Below are 6000 nucleotides of genomic sequence, written 5' to 3'. Positions count from 1 at the left end.
TCTGGGCTATCTCTCAGGAGAGAGATCCTATCACTGCACTACTTGAGTCGTCCTTTCCCCTTCACGGTGTCTTCCCCCGGTTCTGTCAGGAGAGAGAAGGCCAACAGTGAGCTCCTTTTCTGTGCAAGTCCTCTTATCTCCCGGAAACCTCCCTTCAGTTCTTTAAAAAAAAAAATTTTTTTTCACTTATTTTTTTGAAGTATAGTTGACACAAATTCCCTGCAGTTCTTGAGGAAGACAGTTATTTCCATTTTAAGGTAACAAGGGTGATAACTAATATTTACTGGGTATTTGTGCGTCAGCCACTGTGCGAAGTGCTTTACAAGCATCATCCCATCCCATTTTCACAGGAATACTCTAGAACTGGAACTACTGTATGGATGAGAAAACCGAGAGTCAAGAGAGGGAGGGTCATTCCGAAGCTACACAACCAGTTATGTTTGGCATTAGAACCCAAGTTTTTGCGACCCAGACGTAAAGCTGTCTCGTCACTCATTTCTGGATGAATTGAGAACTTTCTTCCATAGAGAAAGGAGATGGAGATTTTAAGGAGAACCCTAATGTTGATTTCTATGCGACGCAAATACACGGGTTGATAACGTCCCTCCAGATTTCCAGCTAACAATCTGTGACAGGCCTTAACCGGACCGCAGAAGTGCAGCGCATGCGTACGGCCTCCCGTTCCGCCCCGCCCCCCGGGAGGGCTTCGCTCCTTGCTCTCTGCTCTGGGGCTTGCGCACTACGTCCCCAGCCAGCGGCTTCTTCCCGGTCGGGGACTTCCGGTGCGCGAGGTGCGGTTCCGGGTCGTGGCGCGGCTAGGGGTAACAGGGCTGCTGCTTAGCCGGCCGGCGGCGGCGAGCAATGGGGGCATGAGGGCGAGCCGGGAAAGAGGCAGCTGAGCCGGCGGGGTAGAGCGCCAGTTCCCGAGGATTCCGAGAGTGCGGAGCTCGGGTCAGGGGCCGGGAGGCGCGGGGAAGCCGGGCCCTTCCCTCAGGAGCGTGTCCCGGAGCCGACCCGGCCCGTAGTGTGGCAGCAGCTTCAGGTAAAGGTTGCCCGAGCCGCTAGCTCCCTCGCACACCCTCCCGTCAGCCCACCCGAGGAGCCCAACCCTCCTCACTCCTCCGCTCTGGGCGCTGCCCCGGGGGGTAGCCTGCCTGGCCCTTGTCTCCATTGAGCATCCGTTTCCTTGTCCTTTCCAGAACTGGAGGGTGCTGTGAGCCTGACAGCGGGGTGTGATTGGGGGAGGAGAAGCCAGTGGACTGGGTCGTGTTGGGTGGGGGGAGGGTTGGCTCCGGCAGTTTCTGACCCTACCACTCGGCAACATGTAGGTGTCCTAATCTTCATAACATGCAAATTGTTTTTAAAGCATTGTCTTTGTGGTCCCTGTTTCCTTAGCTCTCCTACTCCCCAGTTGTCCCAAAGGAGTAAGCAGCCTCGCAAAACTTTTTTCTAGCTGGAGTGCTGCTGGAACTTGGATTCAGCTTTTTATGAGAATGGCAAGGAGTCTTCTAAATCTGGTGGAGGCTTAAAAAAAAAATGTAATTTAAACAAGATCATTACTTTAACTGAAGACCCAAAAGTTGACTCACAAATTGGTTAAAATTTTATTTGGAATGCATGCAAGTAATTCTTGAAGCCGGTTACGGTACATGGCACTGCGCAAAGCATCACGTTATAAACCAAAACCAGCAAAGTTAAAAACTTCCCCAGGTTAAACAGATGGAGACAGGTCTTAACACACATCAGTTAAAACAAAGTCAGCATTCTCATTCTATTTTTCGCAAGCAAAAGGGGAGGATTATTAATTTAAAAGCCTAGTACAAGAGGAAAAGTTAGCACCGTTTTTTTATTCCTCATTTTGTGACCCCACACAAGGTGCTTAGTAAATGCTGAAAGAGTTCTTGATGAAGTGTTGATTATTGTGTTCATCTTTTTCAGTTTACACACATCCAAGTTTGCCGGAGCTTGTGAGGCATGCTAGTGGCCCCTTTGTCATTTAGCGTTGTGCTCATATCTACTTTTAATTACTGTGATGCCAGACAGTACTCACATTATATACCTCTTGATCTAGCTCCAGCTGTGCTTGAAAAAGTCCCCTTCTTTAATTCCCTACCCGATCCTTTACTCTAGGTAAGTAGGACCTCAAATCACCTTTGTTTTCTCTTTGCCCATTGTTTTTTTGGTAGGACAGTATCCCTGCCTAGGCCTCTCCTTTTCTGTGTCCACTTACTGAGATGTTACCTGGGGCCCAGAAGAAATTGGTCTCCCTCAATCAGTTCAATACAACCGCAGTTGCAAATGATTTCTTTTCTGGGATCCTATAAATACTCATTCTAATAATCTCACTTAGCAAACATTTACTGAGAATATACCAGGTTATCATGCAATACAGTGTATGGGTAAATAAGATTCAGTCCTTGCCTGCAGGGTGCTCAATTTAGTGAAAGAGATAAGGAAATAATTCCAAGACAGAGTGGTAACTACATTCTGTGAAGGTTCTTTCTGTGATACAGCAATAGCACGGAAGGAGGGGTGGGTCAGTAAGTTTTGAGGGGTGTGCTATGGTCAGGTAATGCTTCATAACATGGGGTTAACTAAGTTATTTACTATGTGCTGAAACTACATATAGTTTTCTCTTATTTAACCATTTTAACCTCAATTTACAGATTAGAAAGAGTCAGGATAAATTTTACATCTGGTATGAGACAGGCAGGATTCAAACCCAGGTCTGTCTGATACCTACATCTGTGCTTTTTTTCATTATATGCTTTGCCTTCTTTCACACACCATAACATTATATAAAAGTACATATTGAAGAAACTATAAACGAGAAAAACTATGAATGTCAAAATCAGTGGTACAGATAGCCCTTTAAATGTAGAAAAGACTGTGATCTTCCAAGGTCAGAAGGTGGTAGGTGGGTCAGTTCAACTTTGAATGGGAGCATGGAAGACCTCTAGAGAGTAACATGGACTCTGGATTCAGTTCCTTGGCCCTCCTCTTACTCCTTGACCTTTGGCAAGTTTCTTAATTCCAGTCATTATTTTCCTCAAGTATGGGTTGGGTTAGAGGGATAATACTGATCTCATGGAATGTAGTGAATATTTAATGAGCTAATGTGGATAAAGGGCTTGATACATGGTTAAGGTCCCCTGAAACAATAGTTGTAAGATGCAAAGATGCAATGTCTATGATGGTTTTAGAGTGGCAAGTAGACCAGACTGAATAAAGCAAGCCATTGCTTCTTATAGTGGGGATACTGGGAGGTAAATTGGAGGGTCTGTAGGGGTCAGAGTCAGTAAGTCAGTCAGTTAGCGTCAGTCAAGAGAGGTAAAGTCCAGTTTCTGCTCATAATTTTTCCAGTTAATAAATGCTCTGACGATCTCTGATTCATTCAGCAGTGCCAGGGAAAGTGTTAAGACCCTGGAGATGCAAAAAAGCATAAAACCAGCGCCCACCCTGAGGTGGTTGACATTCCAGTGGGGGAGATGTAAGTATGCGCAGGTAAACTGTAGGAAAGTACCATGCCAGCCGTCTCCACAGGGTACTGTAGAGCACACAGGAGGGAACACTGATAATGGTAGCTAATGAGCACTTACTCTCTACTAGCATTGTGTTAAATGCGTTGTCTCAGTCCCATACAGAAAGGTGTTGTTAGCATCCTGTTTCTACAGATGAGGAAACTAGAACGCAGAGAAGTTAAAGAAGTTCCCTGAGTGCATGCAGCTGTTGGAGCTGTGAGTAGAAGGGGTTATCTGCTAGACTTTGGTGTTTGTACTCACTGTGGTGTGGATGGATGGATGGGGACCCTCTGAATAGACTTGAGAGATGCTAGCCCTTGAGCCATAGCGTCGGAGTAGCTTGGGTGTGCCTCACTATGCTAGACCGCAGGGATAATGAGGAGGGAATGCGGCTGCTGCTAAGCTCGTGGCCTTATCTATCACGGTAAATACATACATAGTTTTTGGTGCAGTGGAGGAGTTGTTTTATTTGTTGACTCATAACTGAGGACTTTAGAACTCTGCAGTTCAGTGGATTTGTATGTATTTCAGGGGAAGAGAATTTGCTGGAAATCTCTTACTCTGGTGTATAGGCCTTATTGTTTAAGAACATAGCAATAGATACCAAATTATATGACTAGGAATTCTGTCACATTGCATTTTTTTCCCCAGGGGAGGTGCCCTGACCTTGTGTTTTCTGTGAGTTTGAGGTTTTAGAGAAGTTTTGACTCCAAAGTTAGCACATTTCAGCTTGTGCTAAATTTAAAACCATTGAACACGTATATATTTAGTCATCATTAAATGTTTTTGTGCATCTTACTTCCTTCAGTCTTTGTGGTTCTGAGAGATAGGTGGTATTACCCCCACGGAACACATGAGCAACCTGAGACTCAGTGGTTAAATATACTACCCAACTCACATAGCTAGTGAGTGATAACACCAGAAAAAATAGGCCAAAGAAGAGTAAACAAGTATTTATTAGTTCTCTTTTGAGCATGTACCTCAGGGTCTTCCAGCTCAAGTGCCCATGATAAAGAGTAGGACAGACCTCAGTGAACTGGCTGGCATATGACCAGTCTGAAGGTAGCAGTTGCTGCTCAGCTCCAGTTGCTTATTGCTGTCTGAGGAAGGGGTCTGGTGTCCCTGGATCTTCTGAGGGATGATATTCTTTTGGTTTTTTATTTATATTTTATTTAAAAAATTTTTTATTTTAATCCCAGTGAGGGATAATATTCTTTTTTTGGCCGGGAGAGGATAATATTCTTGAGGGGGCATTCAAGAGATGCTTAAAATCTGGATTTTAATGAAGTTAATTTCAAAATTTGCCATTTAAAAAACTGCTGTATAGACCAGAGCACATCTGTGGGCTATGTACAGTCCAGGCTGCCTGATTATGAGCTCTCATCTACCTGATGACTGAAATTTTGGTACCCACTGTTCAGAACAGGAGGTACAACATATGTAATAATTATTGATCAGAAATCTACTGGTAAATTGCCAGAGTAGGGTATATTGTAATTAACATACTGATTGTATTTGAGAAAGTGACAGGGTGAATACTTTTGTTATATCATCAGGCTAATTTTCAGGAGGGATAGGATTTAGATGAGGAGATGACCTTGTAATACTTTTGTTTTGTGTTCTTAGCACTTTTTTTTTTTTTTTTTAAGATTTTACTTATTTATTTGACAGAGACCACAAGCAGTCAGAGAGAGAGGGGGAAGCAGGCTCGCCGCTGAGCAGAGAGCCCTATGCGGGGCTCGATCCCAGGACCCTGAGATCATGACCTGAGCCAAAGGCCGAGGCTTTAACCCACTGAGCCACCCAGGCGTCCCTATTCTTAGAACTTTAAATGCTACCAGATTCTTGTCTTTTGGTCCTCTTTGTAGTACATGAAGTGAATGAAGAAGGAGAGTAATTATAAATTCTTGAGATGAAGAAACTGGTGCCCAGTGGATGACAGTTTAGTAGAAAGTGCACCAGATTGAGAGGGACTTGAATTCTGAATTCAGTATGCCACTAACAGCCTTTTGATTTTGGTCATTTACAAATCCTTGAATCTTTTTCCCATCTGGATAGTAATGAGGAGCTCAACTCAAGTCCTGCTAAGGTCTTTCCAGGATGCCAAGCTTCCTGGTTCTAAATGACACTCTTAAAGTCACACAAGCGGTTGCCGGCAGACCCCAGTGGAGAACGGTTCAGATCTAAAATGCTGCTCTTTCTCTCATGATGGCAGGTAGGGAGCTGCTCCTCAGCTCTTCCCTCTGTTCTGTGTTCATCACTAATTCTGGGAAAGGACCTTGATAGACCAGGTGCTTCCCAAATGCATACAGTGGTTTGTTGACTTTATATACACAAGATTGAAAGGGGGCATAGAGACACCTAGCATAGTGAGAGAAATATGGTCAGGGAGTTCCCAGCCCAAGGGTTTATTTTTATTTTAATACCCAGCCTCCACAAGGTGAGAATTGAAGAAATATTGTTCTTCTACATACTTGTT

General features: G+C 44.2%; 1 protein-coding gene across 4 annotated transcripts in view; it reads left to right on the top strand.

The window, feature by feature from the left end:
* Positions 1-784: 784 nt before the first annotated feature.
* MAPKAP1 (MAPK associated protein 1) overlaps positions 785-6000 on the top strand; it is a 243106-nt gene continuing 237890 nt past the window's right edge. For 2 of the 4 annotated variants that reach the window (XM_080820352.1, XM_080820349.1), the window contains exon 1: positions 785-1042. The gene's annotated coding sequence lies outside the window, so the exon portion shown is untranslated. The remainder of the gene's footprint in view (positions 1043-6000) is intronic. The other 2 variants (XM_080820353.1, XM_080820350.1) reach the window with 2 other exon arrangements.

This window comes from Martes martes (assembly GCF_963455335.1).
Source record: "Martes martes genome assembly, chromosome: 12".
Taxonomy (NCBI): domain Eukaryota; kingdom Metazoa; phylum Chordata; class Mammalia; order Carnivora; family Mustelidae; genus Martes; species Martes martes.
The sequence above is the reverse complement of the archived record's forward strand: the minus strand, read 5'-3'. Positions and strand labels throughout refer to the sequence as shown.